This window comes from Oryctolagus cuniculus, chromosome 12 (genome assembly GCF_051225735.1).
Source record: "Oryctolagus cuniculus isolate XC-2025 breed Fujian yellow rabbit chromosome 12, ASM5122573v1, whole genome shotgun sequence".
NCBI lineage: Eukaryota > Metazoa > Chordata > Mammalia > Lagomorpha > Leporidae > Oryctolagus > Oryctolagus cuniculus.
The window spans coordinates 622,501-636,265 of NC_142878.1; the positions used below are offsets into that span (position 1 = coordinate 622,501).

Below are 13,765 nucleotides of genomic sequence, written 5' to 3' on the forward strand. Positions count from 1 at the left end.
CCGCAGATCCAGGGCTCCCGCGGCAGAGGCGTGGAGCCTGGGCGTGGCCACGAAGGTTTCCAGGCTCCGATCCCCAGCCTCAGGGACTGCACTTCCTGCGTGGGAAGGGCTGCAGAAGGAGAGAGCTGAAGCTGGACCCAACCAGGCACTGCTGCTCGCTCCGTCATCGGGAGGGCCTTGGCCCACCTTGCGCAGGCTTCCAGGAGTTTGGGGCTGGGAACAGGTGCACTGTGGTCTGCCAGTGTGCAGGCACCGGGACAGAGCGGCGTGTTGGCTGTGTAGCCGGGGTGCCCGTCTGACTCCACCCCTGGGAGGCACTAGGGCTGGGGCAGCATGGCTCCTGGTGCCAGGCAGTGCAGGGCCAAGACGTGGCCGGAGGGCCCCGCCTGGCACCTACTCGGGCCCTCGGCAGTCTCCTCATGTCTCAGCCTCGGCGGGGCTCACGCAGCTGCTCCAAGCTGCTGTGAAATAGCGCTGGGAAGTCGCCGCTGGGGCTGGGGGTGGGGAGGCGTCCAGCAGCCAGTGCCGCAGGCTTGGCCTCTCCGGGAGGACAAAGCCCTGAGCAGGGAGGAGGAGTGGAGGTCTGGGTGCCTCTTCCCTGCACGAGGAGTCCCTGCTCTCCCAGCTGCAAGGGTGGGGGTGGGGTGGGGAACTGCTGGCCTCTGACACACCTTGATACCCAGGGCCCCCTGCCTGGGAGGCAAGGCCGTGCCCCTCCCAGGCCACCTGCCCTCAGCCTCGCCTGCCCCTCCACAGAGCGCCTGAGGGACTGGCCTTGGCCCACCTGCAGCTCCCAGCGCCCTCTGCCCTGCCCTCCCCGCCAGCTGGAGGGCCTGGCAGGTCAGAGAAGCAGGACACATGGGCCTCCGTGTGTGTGTGTGTGTGTGTGTGTGAGAGAGAGAGAGAGAGAGAGAGAGCACTTGCTTCCCTGTCTAACCCACAGATGTGTTTTTTCAAGTAGAAACGAGCCACGCTGACTGCAGCCACGTGGGGTTCAGGGCTCTGCAGGGCTGCTCTGCTGGCCTGGCCAGGAGGGAGGAGGGGGGAGGTGAGGAGCTGGGGCCTCTGGGGACAGCTCTCGGCATTGATCACCTTGGGAGGAGCCCATGTGCTGAGTGCCGTGGCAATGGCCCCTCTCTGTCCACCTGGAGGTCTTGGGTGCAGCCTGCTCTTGACCCCAGTGACCACGGGGAGGGGTTCAGGGTAGGTGGTCTCTGATGGGAAGGGAGGCCCCTCAGCTCCCCTCACTGCCTCCCCACGTCCAACCCAGAACTGAGTGAGGCTCTGCCTTGGCCATTCCTGGAACCTCGTGGTTGCTGAGGTTGGGGGGAGGAGGAGAGGACGGTGGGATCTGGGCTCTGAGGGGCCCTGGGGACAGGGCACGTGGCCAGAGGCCGCAGCCCCAGGCGTCCGCGTGGCGTGGGGGTGGTGTCTTGGCTGCATCCATGCTCAGCAGCTGCCTGTGGACAGGAGAGGGGGGCAGGGCTGCCTCCCCGCCACCCCCGCCGTCTATGCTGGCGGATTCCACGCGTGTCGGTTTACGACCCTGGACAGGTAAGGCGTGAGTGGCTTTGCAGAGTGAGGGAGCAGAGCGGCTGTTCTGCTGGCCTGGGTTCTACAGGGCGTCACTCCCTGCCCATCTGAGCAGCAGAACGTTTGTCCGAGTCTCGGCCCTTCCTCCCTCCCTCACTGTGCTCAGGGCCCCCGGAGGGCCGGGCAGGGGCCTCTGAGTGTCACCGAGCTGGGCAGGGCTGGTTCTCTCCAGACTCCCCCTTCTCTCGTGTGCCTGTCAGGGCTGCCCGAGGCCGAGGACACCTTGCCACCCTCCACGTATGCGAGGACGCCCAGGTCCCTTTGACTCGGTAAGAGCCTGTCCCAGCAGCCTGGGCTGTGCCACGTGGACGGTGGGAGCTGGGCCTCACGGAGCTCCAGGGCCCCCAGACTGCCCCCCGCCTGAATGAGTGACTTCTGTGGTGTTCCCCTTGCAGCGGGCGCCAGGCCAGGGGTCCTCCCGGTTCTCCGAATGTGACCCCAGCACTGCCCTCTGCTTTCTGGACTCTGGGCCTCCCCGAGTAAGAGAAAAAGGACCGGCAAGGGGGGCTTCCCCAAGCAGGCCATGCACAGATTCCCTGGGGACAGACTGGCCATTGACGCTTCCCCTGTGGAATATTCTAGCGCAAGCGTTTTGGTGCTAAACACTTCAGAGACCAAGCCCAGTGTTGTCTGGGGCCACGGGAGACTCAGCTCAGAGGTCAGAGGGAGCCGGTGCGCAGGGGCCCTTAAGGACCGCAGGGTTCAGGAGCTGGGCAGCTGGGTGACCACTGGGCTCCAGGCTCCTCCTCCTCAGCCACGTGACCTTGGCTGGAGTTCGTCCCTGAGACCGTGAGGAGGGCGGGATAGGAGTCCTCACTTTCATAAAAACATGAGATCTGGTGAAAGGTAAGGAGGGAGGAGGCGGGGCTGTCGGGGCGAGGACTGACGAGAGGAGTCAGGCGGGCACCTGCGCCGACAGGTGTTCAGTATCTCCAAGCTGAGACTAGGGGAGGCACCGTCTCAGCCTTTCAGGGGGAGACCGAGCGGCCCCGCCTCCACCCTTGCTGGGCTGTCCTTCCCCACTCAACACCAACAGAAACACCCAGGATGGAGCCAGGCCCTCGGCAGGGCGAGACCTCCATGCGGGCTGTGAAGTGCCGGGCGCCGTGGGGGCAGGTGGACTGCCGTCTTCCTGGGTGTCACTCGGAGTCTGGTGCGTGGAACTATGTATGTTTGTGTCCTGAGCACGCCGTCCTGCTGCCCGCACCTCTCCTGGGTGCCCACTGGCTGGGAGCTGAGCTGCTTGACACCTCGTGTGTGGGGGAGTGAAGGGGGCACCCACCTCTGGCCCAGGCCATAGGTGCTGCAGGCACTGAGCCGTGGTTTCTGGAGCTCTGCCTTCTTGATACCAAATAATGCATTTGGGCCAATTCTTGAGGATTTAGAGGAGAATTCCAATCAGTTCTTGCTGAGCCTTAGACTTCCTGGCGCCCGGGGTGGACTGGCCTGAGAGGCCCTCGGAAGGTTCTGATGGCAAATCTGCCATTTTGGGAGTGGTCTTGGGTGCCCCTGAACCACAGGGTGCTGACAATGACATCCTGAGCACTAGAAACCCCTCGGGAGACCTGTCGGCCACATCGCGTCAGGGCCTGGTGTTACCATCACCAGTACCAGGGCTGGGACAGAGACGTGAGTCAAGGGGGTGCTATGCATGTCCTGGGCGTGGTGTGTACCCTGGGTGTGATGCGTGTCCTGGGCGTGGTGTGTGTACTGGGCGTGATGTGTGCCCTGGGTGTGATGTGTGTCCTGGGTGTGATGTGTGTCCTGGGTGTGGTGTGTGTCCTGGGCGTGGTGTGTGTCCTGGGTGTGATGTGTGTCCTGGGTGTGGTGTGTGTCCTGGGTGTGGTGTGTGTCCTGGGCGTGGTGTGTACCCTGGGTGTGGTGTGTGTCCTGGGCGTGGTGTGTACCCTGGGTGTGATGTGTGCCCTGGGTGTGATGTGTGTCCTGGGTGTGGTGTGTGTCCTGGGTGTGATGTGTGCCCTGGGTGTGGTGTGTGTCCTGGGTGTGATGTGTGCCCTGGACGTGGTGTGTACCCTGGGTGTGGTGTGTGCCCTGGGTGTGGTGTGTGTCCTGGGTGTGATGTGTGTCCTGGGCGTGGTGTGTGCCCTGGGCGTGGTGTGTATCCTGGGTGTGATGTGTGTCCTGGGTGTGATGTGTGCCCTGGGCATAGTGTGTGCCCTGGGTGTGGTGTGTGCCCTGGGTGTGGTGTGTACCCTGGGTGTGATGTGTGTCCTGGACGTGGTGTGTACCCTGGGTGTGGTGTGTGTCCTGGGTGTGATGTGTGTCCTGGGTGTGATGTGTGTCCTGGGCTGGTGTGTGCCCTGGGCGTGGTGTGTGTCCTGGGCATGGTGTGTGCCCTGTGCATGGTATGTGGGATGTGTCCTGGGCTGTGTGTGTCCTGGGCGTGGCACGTGCCCTGGGCGTGGTGTGCGCTGGCCCTGTGTACACCCGAGCCCTGGGCGTGGTGTGCGCTGGCCCTGTGTACACCCGAGCCCTGGGCCTGGTCTTGGCTGCAGGCAGGGCCCAGTTGCCTGGTGCCTTCCCCACCGCACAGCGTCCCTGACTGCCCGTTGCTCGCTCTGCAGCAGGTCTGTCTCTGGCAGCACCCGGCATTTTCCTGTGAGGTTGGTGGAGTTAGCAGTGCTTGGGAGTCTCAGATGAAGAAGCCAGAGTCCCCTCGCTAGCTCTCCTAGTCCCATGTGAAATGTGTCCTGGTCACACATTTGCGGAAGATGATGGCTGACTCTGGTCCCTGAGGGGCAGGACTGTGAGCACCCAGAAGACACCCAGTGTGTGGAGCCGTGGCCCAACAGCAGGGCACGTCTGGGGCTGAGTCACCACTCGTTCCCCGCGGCAGGGTCAAGGTGGTCCCCAGGTGGCCTGTGTTCCACCGGTGTGTGGGACTTGTGTGTGAATGCTGACTGTGGGATGTGCCGAGGGCTAGGGCCCACGTGCACGGCTTCCCTGGAGGCCTGTCCGTGCCTTCCTGCCCTGCACACCTGCCTCTGGGTGAGCGCAGAGCCCAGTGCAGGTGGCTTCGAGTCAGCTGTGGTGAGGGCGACCTGTCTCCCGGCCTCCTTCCCTCCTGTCCCCCTTCCTGCTGCCCGGGAGTCTGGGGACGTCCTCATGCGAGGTCCGTCCCAGGATCCTGCAGTTTGGGCTTCAAACAGGGAGAGAACAGGCGCGGAAGGGTTTAGGTTCCTGGCTGGGAGGGATTGACTGCGGTATTAAGACTTCGGAAGGAGCCCGCCCTGGGGGGATGTCGGCTGTCAGACGCGCTGACATCTAGATTAACCTCTGTGCGGCAAACCCGGCTGCACGCTCATTGGCATGCACTGCTGTGGCGCCACACGTCTGCTCTGGAGCCCTGGTGGCCTCGGCAGCCCCTCCCCCGCCCTGACCTTTCTGCCTCCAGGAGCTGAGGAGCCACGGCTGGGCTCTGACCCCGGGGAGGGACGTGGCCCTTGACCTCGATGCTGAGCCAGGGGACTGCAGGCCAGGGCGTGAGGCCGCTCTGCTGACGTCAGGTTTGTAGCCGTCAGTGCTGCAAAGGGCAAAGGTTTATGAAGAGCGAGTGAGCCCTGGTCCACAGCCTGCCCTGGGCTCCCCGTGCCCTCAGAGCCGCAGGCACCGGACGCCACGTGCCATGCGGCTGAGCGGGGGTGGGGGTGGGGAGGGAGACTGTGCAGGAGGGGCTCCCACCAGATGGGCAGCTCCGCTCCTTTCTCTCCTGGGGGACGCGGTCTGCCTCTGACCCCCACTTGTGAGCTGTCCCAGAGGGGTGGCGGTGGGGAACCGGGCGTGCAGCAGCCGGAGCAGGTGGGGGCGATGAGACGGCAGTGCTGGCGTTTCTGGGAATCTAGCTCAGGATTTTGGAAGATTTCACCCAGAAGTCTGGGGAACAAATTTCTCCGTGGTTTTTAGCATTTCTGATTCTTTCAAAACTTGTCTTTCCTACTTCCTCTTGTCTTTATGAGTCAGTCTCCGTGGAGTTCCTTCAGCGTCCCTGTGGGAGGCGCTCTGGTGCCCGCCCAGGCTGCAGGTTGTGGACCTGGGAAGCTGGCGTCGGGCGGAGTCCTGTGTGGCCTTGCGGCGGCGTCAGCGTCACAGCTCAGTGCCGATGCCCGCGCCGTCTGCGTTCTCGTTCTTGTTTGTGCGTGCGCACAGATGCCTCACCAGACCTGTGGCAGCCACTCACGCACCTGTGTGTGTTGCTTCCAGTGACGGAGCACATGCGTGTGCAGGCATGTGTCACACGTGCAGTGTCTTATGTACAGCCCACCTCAGAATTGTCACGGCACAGCCTTGGCCTGTCTGTCCCTGGGCTGTTCACGGAGTCAGGGCCTCGCATTTCAAGGGAGACTGAATCCAGTTCCTAAAACCTTCCCCTTAATGCCAGGACTTGTTTCTTGGAGAAACACAAACCAAACTGAGCTTTGACTTGGGTTTATTTCATTACTTTTCGGGGGACATCACTGTGGCCTCTTGAGCCCCAGTGTGGGCTGAGGTGTTCTTGGATTTAAAGCCCAAGTGTGCAGAGCGTAAGCTGCGGGGGCCTGGGTGGCGTGTGGTGCAGGAGGAGCCCTGTGCAGGGCAGTGGCACTGGCGGGTGGGGGCCAGGTCCCCTCCGCCTGCCCGGTTGAAGGCAGGCACGGGCAGCAGGCACACACCTGTATCCACCTCAGCTTCTGGTTTGGGGGCCAGCCCGGCAATTCTTGTTGCTGTGGGCAGTGACCTCGAACCCCTGAGCTGTTTATCTAAAGGCCCTGCCTGCAAGGCTGCAGCCCTCCCCCACAACACTGAAGTCCGTGCCGTCTGCATGTTCAGTTTCTCCTCTGGACTCCCTCCGAACTCCAGACTCGCCTCATCCTCCCCTGCACCCTCCCCACCCCGTCCAGAGCGGGGAAGGTCTGTTGGTCCCAGCCCAGCCTGAGCCTCCACCCAGCCTGTGCCGTGCCCAGGTCTCTGGTGGGGACAGGAGCGTCTCTCCCCACCGCGTCTCTGCAGACCCCGTTTGCACCTCCCTGGCCGCTGCTGCAGAGGGGGCCTCGTGCACAGCCCTCAAACCTGTTGTCCTCTGACTGCCGCCTATGTGGATGTGTGATGAGCCGTGGTCTTCACAGACCTCCCAGGTATGTGCAGGGAAGGGGGCGCTGTGCCCACGCACCCCGTCAGCCACGCACGCGTTCAGTGCCGAGGTGGCCACATGGGCCACGCATGTGCAGAGCAGCGGCCATAATGTTGGCACACAGGTTTGCAGCAGCTGCACAGCCCCGAGGAGAGAAAGGAGCTTCTTAGATGAAACGCGGTCCTGACTGTGGACAGAACAGCTTCTACTTGAAGAGCAGATTGAACCTGGCAGCTGCCAGGGAGCAGTGAGAGCAGATCGCTGAGGAGCTGGGAGGCCGCAGCCTCTGCCCAGACCACGAGCAGCCAACGCTCTGTCCCGAATGGCTCCGCCAAACACAAGTACAAACCCCTCCTGTCTCACCCAACCGCGGGTTCTTAAAGAAATATATTTTTTCTCATGACTCCAGGGATACTTTAATGTTGCTTCTTTCCGTGGTTTCGCCTCATGTTTCCAGACATCTGTCTGTTCCTTAGGGAGGACTTGGGCCTGATGCACGACTGACAGCGGGACAGGAGTGGCCCTGGCAGGTGGCAGGATGGGGGTGTGGAGGACAGTGCCTTCCTGGCCCCCGCCCAGGGACTTGGTCAGAGCACGGTCCCTTCTGTGCCTTGGTTTGCTGATCAGTGAAGGGGAACTACTGCCTGTGTGCGTGTGGGCAGGGCTGGGAGCTGAGCTGCCTCGCCCTGAGCCCTGTTGGGAGGCCCCTTCCTTAGACCTGCTGCTGTCTCTGGACGTCGTCTCACCACAAGTCTCTTAGCATGACCTGAGCACCCAGGCGTGCAGAATTCCTGGAAATGTCAGCCAGGACGGGGTGTTTGCCTAACGGGCTCAGCTGGAAGGGAGCGCTGCTCCCGACCTCGGGGCTGTGGCCCCCATCGTGAGTCCTGGCCCCTGCCTGTGGCTGCATGGTGTTCTGTAGATTCCAGCCTGATGGTTTGCAACCCAAGACCACACAAAGCGTCTGCTATTAGAGGGTGCTGAGTGCTCTGTGCAAGCTCAGTCCTGGGCCGTTCCAGAGCCCCTGTCCCTGTGCATGTGGGAAGAGCTGCTGCACGATGCCCTGGCACTCAGCTTCCCTCCAGGGAGCCTGAGCACCAGCAGAAGGTGTGAACCAGGGGCCCTGAGAACATGAGAAGGAACCCTGAGAGCAGACCCGAGCCCAGTCCACAGGTCGCAGCACTGACCCAACCCAGCTCCCAATCACCCAGGTGTCTGGGGCAGCAGCACTCCCTTAAGCACCCTGGGCGTCATTTCCCTCTGTCTCCAAGCAGTGCTCAGCTGTGTCTGGCAAAATGCTGTGCATGACTCAAAGGAAGGGTTTTGCTGGCCCAGTGGGAAATGGGAATAAAGCTGTGTAGACTCCTAGGGCGTTTGGAACCTTTTCCTCAAGTGCCCCTTGAGCTCAGCTTTTGTGCTCCTTGCAGTGCTGGGCCTCTGTTCTAGGGGCCCCTGGAGTGTCCAGCAGGCGGGGTGCCCACTTTCTTAGACATGAGAATCTAGATTGGGTAATACGTTTACGTGATGGTGTGCAGCTGGGCCAGGCCTGCTGTCTCAGGGCCACGTGTCACAGGCGACACCCACACAGCACGGGGCAGGCTGCCGTGGTCACTGCTGGAGGCAAGGCTGGGCCTGCACCCATCTGAGGAAGGACCCCTGCACGCATTGGCATCAGCAAGGACTGGTCCCAGTGCTGCTTCCTTCCTCTTCACAAGGGCCCGGCTCTTAATGGGCTGCCGCCATTTCCTTCTTAAAACTAGGAGAAGTTGCTGTTCCCAGCCCTAAGCACGCGGTGTTGAAGGCGGCCAAGGCGAACCGGCATCAGGGACGTCCTCGGTGATGTGTGTGGGCGGTGCTGGGTCAGCTTGGGGGAACTGTCCAATTGCAATGGAAGGAAGCAAGTTGGGGCCGGACAATTCTTGCTTTGAATGTGAAGGAAACAGAAGTGCTGTTCTGCTGGTTCTTTCTCGTGTAGGTTCTACTTTTCGAGACTTCTCATGTGTGCGTGTGCCTGTGTGCAGGGCAGGGCTGGGGGCTGTCAGGGCGTAGCTGTCTGAGCGACACTTTGGGGCACAGTGCTGTCCCCACTCAGCTTCTCAGAGCCTGGCAGTGAAATCAGAGGCCCGTGTCTCAGTTCAAGGTCACAGCAGTGCCACCCGAGGGTCTCAGGAGAGAGACCCTGACACCACACCCACAGCAGTGTTCTTCTACCAGAGCACAGGGCTCCTTTATCTGCACACGAGGCTGAGTGAGGAGGCCCGAGTGAGCTGTCCCACCGGACAACTGGCAGAACCTCAGCATGATGGCCAAGTTCCTCACTGGCCCCACCCGACCACGTCAGTTCTGCTTGATTGCTGGGTCTCTTCAGCACCAGGGACAGCAGACAAGCCCAGGCCTCTGTCTTCAGCACCAGGGACAGCAGATGCCCTTCGGTCAAGGGCTTTGACGGGCGACTGTGCTCCCAGGTTCAGGTGCTTCCATCTGTAATTCCCTCCCAGCCTGGCTTCGCTGTGTCTGTCAAGTTCTCAACCTGCTAGCAAATACTGGGGTTTGGGTCGCCCAGGCCTCCTGTCTCACTGGAGTGGAAAGAGGCACCAAGACAAGGGCAGGGCACCTTGGGATTGGCTGTTGCCTTGTGAACCTGCGTGGGGAGCTGTGTCCTGGCAGTCCCTCTTAGACTTGCTGCCTCTTCTCTGCAGGCACAAGCCCACGTTTGGCTCGTGTGCATTTGGTGAAACTCCCCGCCGCGGGGTGGGGGGGGAAGCTAAGGAGTCTCAGGACAGAGAAGCCCCGGGGGCCTTTGTGCGGCATCTGGAGACGGGGGACCTGAGCCCTGCTCAGCAGCTGCTTCTGCCTTAAAGCAGTCGTGAGAAGAAAGCACCAGCACTGTGTGGCTGCCCCCAGCTGGACTGCAGGACGGCACTGAGAGCAGGAGGTGGGGAGAGCCGGCTCTCGTGGTGTGACTGCCCGTTTCCACACAGCACGGTAGCACAGTGTCGGCTCAGGGGCAGCCTTGGCTCTGAGCAGGGCATCAGCGGCCTCTCCATTCACCGGGACGGGTGCTGGGGCGAGGCTGACTGCCGCCCAGACATCTCCCCAACAGGTGAAAGCCCGCTTTGACTGTCTCTGTGCCGCCACAGGCTCAGCACACCCCTCACCCCTCTGTCTGCCCCAGCTCGTCAGCTTTGCTCATCGCGATTCCTCTCAGCAGGGTCAGACCGGGGAGATTCCTTTGAAGGACAAATGAGGTGGTGCCTGTAGACCAGAGCCGGCTGTGGCGAGTCCTAACCCTGCCGGGGGCCCGCGGAGCCGCCTCGCTGTCCCTGTCCTCCTGAGCAACTCCCTTGCAGGGTTCACTTTCTGCACACACAAAGGCTGTGGCATGGGTTTCTCTAGAATGTTTGTATGAAGACTGGTGTGGGCAGGGCTAAACATTCTCTACTCTTCTTTAAAATCGGGACATGTGGTTTTATGTTGGGATCAAGGACGGCCCCGCGTCAGGGAGAGTGAACGTGGATGGACAGGGCCAGCCGCAAAGGGCGTGTCCCTCACGGAGATGGACAGGGCCAGCCGCAAAGGGCGTGTCCCTCACAGAGGGCGCAGAGCGGAAGCTGCGGGTGCACCTGGCTAGGGAGGCGGGGTCTGCAGTCACCGGGCAGGGCAGGTATCCTTAGAAGTGCAGGTGATGCCCCTGGAGGCTCAGAAGCGAAAGGCCCAAGAATAAAATCCTGCAAGGTTCTAAATGCTTTTTTCTGGAGCATTCCTAAAGTGCTCCCAGGCGCTGCAGCCCTCTGCATCTTGAGGGGCAAGCTTGGCCCGGCTTCTGGGCTCTGATGGCAACGCCTGCAAACCCAAGTCCGGTGCTCTCCGCGCTCTGACAGCAGAGCTGTGTGAGGTGGGCTCTTTCCTTCACTGGATGAAGGGGACTTGCTTTCCAGACAAGTGGCTTTCAAACGTCCAGCTCACACCGGACCTGTGTGGCTTTTACGTGGACAGCTTTTCACAGCTAGGCTGAAAGCAGAATAAAAGTTACATTTAACTGAGCACTACTTCATGTCTCTGATTTCGAGGGAATCCCTCCCCGGGGGCTCTCTCTGGGTCTGGGTGTGCACTGGTTTGTCTCCTGCTGGACTTTCACCCTAGAGGCCTGCGGGGCCTGATCCAGTGTGCAGGGCGGCCCTGACTGCAGGAGACGTCCAGCTGCTGTCATGCCCAACCCCCAGCCCACCGAGCTTTGTACTGAGTGCACGCCAAGTGTTTGTTTCCCAGGTGGGTAGACTGTCTCGGGCAGGAAGGGTGAGCTGGAGTCAGGACCTGCTGAGCAGGTGCACGTGGCCCCGGGATGTGTGGGAATCCTGTGGACACCTGCCCAGAGGCCACTCTGCTCTGCGGGCAGAGTTTGGAAAGAAGCGTGCGGATTGGCTGAGAACACTAGCCAGGGCTCCGTACGGCTGTGTCTCCCCTGACGGAGATGCTGCCCGAGGGGTGTTTGGGGCTCCCTGGTGCTCTCTGACCTCAGCTGGCTGCTCCTCAATTCTGTTCTGACTTGTTTTCCCCCGGGCCACTGCCTCTCCCCATCACGTGGACGCCTGCGTTGCGGAGGTGGCCGTGGGGTTTTAGGAGAAGACGTCTTACTAAAGGGCCGCTTTCTGCCCCTCTTCCTTGCTGACAGAGCCCGCACTGTGCTCGCTCTGTTTGCATGGGGCGAATCCTGGAGACAGAATCCATTTCGTGCAGGTGCTGGCTGCGTTTGCCTTCGGAGAAGAGGTTCACGGTCTAGAAAGCTCTCACGTGAAGGGGTCCTTTATGCAAAAAGACATGGATACATTTATCTCTGAGACCACTGACTCGGGAGGTGGCCCAGGCAGGCTCTTGGCTGCCGTGAGGGACGTGTTGAAAGGGCGAGTGCCCGCCCTGTGTCTCTTCCCCAACCCCAACCTTCCTCACTCCTTAACCTCAAGAGAAAACAGAAATTATTTTTTTAAGCTGTATTAATAACTTATGTTTAATACAAAAGGATGATTCAGTGGCATCACCAAAGGTCATTTCTCCCGTGTGCGTGTTCACTCTGCCCGTGCCCATCATCCCATCCCTCACCCTCATGCGTCCACCCCAAGGCAGACACGTGTCCTTCTCACGGCCCACGGGTGCTGGCGTTCACCGTGGGCAGACGAACACCATGGCACCAACGACATCACACCATCCTCCGCTTTCAAAGGGTCACTACCACAGAAAGGCAAACTCTTTTCTTGGTTTTTGTTTAAAAGCATTTTATACATATATATGTATATACGTGTGTGTATGTATGGACACATGTATGTATATGCACATGCACATGTATATGTGTAAATACCCACTCCGGTAGAAACGCGTCGCGTGAGCTGTAAATACTCCTGGCGTGCGTCGTCTTCCTCGTGGCATCGCACCTCCAGTGTTGCGTTAACGACTCCACGTATGGACTGGTGAGACCATGTGTGCACCTGTATCCTCCGACATAGTTTGTGTAGGGTCTCTTCTCAAATAAAGCCGAAACCACCACGCCCTCGCCTTCCCTGGACTCTGTGTGTCGGGGGGGGGGGGGTGCACCCGGGCAGGGGGAGGCTGAGGGTGTAGGAGACTCCATGCTGTCCCGGGAGCCCTGCCCTGACCGCTGGGCTCAGAGGACCCGTGCTGCTGTCCCGGGCGCCCTGCCCTGACCGCTGGGCTCAGAGGACACGGCTGCTGTCCCGGGTGCCCTGCCCTGACCGCTGGGCTCAGAGGACTCGCACATGGAGGATTTGTCATCACATTCATGCTGCGTTTAGCCTCCCAGTGACAGCCACTTAAGTCCTCGGGGGTGGGGGGTTCTTTTTCTTGACACCCTTTCACCACCCAAATTCTGCGGGTCTTTAGCACGATTTCCCCAAAACCCCTCTGCCTCGGCCCCTCCTCACCCTCGGAATTCCCCTCCTTGCTCCACGTCTTCTTTGCTTCAGATGTGGTCTCCTCCATGACCTTCCAAGGTTCATTTGCGCTAATTTCCTTGCAAACTAAACCCCTCCCCGTGGGCCTGGCAGAGGGGCACCGGTGAGGCTGCCCTCTCCCGGCGAGCGGCTCTGTCATCGGTCAGCGTTTCTCTTCCACGCAGCATCAGCTCTTCTCATGCACACCTGGGGAGGGGTGACCCACACTGCAGACACTGGCAGGTGTGGACCAGGGCTGGCGCATGTCCGCCCACGCTGTGCCCCTCTGTGAGGACCCAGTCCAGTGCAGGGCATGGGAGCCTGCCGAGGACCCAGTCCAGTGCAGGATGTGGGGGCCTCCCCGTGGCCCACGCTGTGCCCCCCATGGCCCACACCGTCCCACCCGGCACATCTACTGCTGCTCTTGACCACAGCCCCCTTGGAGCTGGTGTGGGGCCCGTCCTTAATGCCACGTGCCACTGTCCTTGTCCTACAACGCCTGTGCATGCCACTCATTAAAAAGCTGTCACTCGTGTGTGGGTCTCAGCAGGAAGACAGGGGCTGTGCTCCTGGGAAAACAGCTGCACACCCAGGGCCACGCTTTGTCCAGTGGTCCTGGCCCCTGGCCCAGGGTCGCAGTGGCCCCCAGGACAAACTCCTCTGGATGAGGGAACAGAACTGGCCGGGGGTCCGTTTGCTCCATGCAGCGCGCGTGGGCCCAGTGCACCGTGGGAGGGTGCTGGTCGAGCTGCCTGGGTGCCCTGGCCTGGCCTGGGTGCTCCTGTGGGACTGGGACTGAGGCCGTTGTGCCGCCACCTCCTGAGCCTCACTCGGGGAGGCGCCTATGACCCGGCACCCCGCACAATTACAGGGAGCACCGTGTCCCCCCGACATGGAGCCTCTGCAGACCTGGGCTCCCCGAAGACAGCAAAGCAGGGCAGTGCACGGTGACAAGCCCAGGCCGAGTCTGGGACTCGCACAGCCCGTGTCCCTGGGGGCTTCCCACTGGACCAGGCAGACTGCCGGTCCTGCCCACACACCTGGCTGTCCCCAGGGAGGCCACCCCACACCACGCAAGGGCCATGGGTCACGGGGCTTTGCC

At 61.3% G+C, this 13,765-nt stretch overlaps 1 protein-coding gene across 5 annotated transcripts in view; it reads left to right on the forward strand.

Moving 5' to 3' along the window:
• Positions 1-7,133, forward strand: part of NTRK3 (neurotrophic receptor tyrosine kinase 3) — a 269,188-nt gene extending 262,055 nt beyond the window's left edge. For 4 of the 5 annotated variants that reach the window (XM_070053298.2, XM_070053296.2, XM_070053297.2 and 1 more), the window contains one exon: positions 1-7,133. This exon is cut by the window's left edge and continues 615 nt beyond it. The gene's annotated coding sequence lies outside the window, so the exon portion shown is untranslated. The other variant, XR_016218621.1, reaches the window with a different exon arrangement.
• The last annotated feature ends 6,632 nt before the right edge of the window (positions 7,134-13,765 follow it).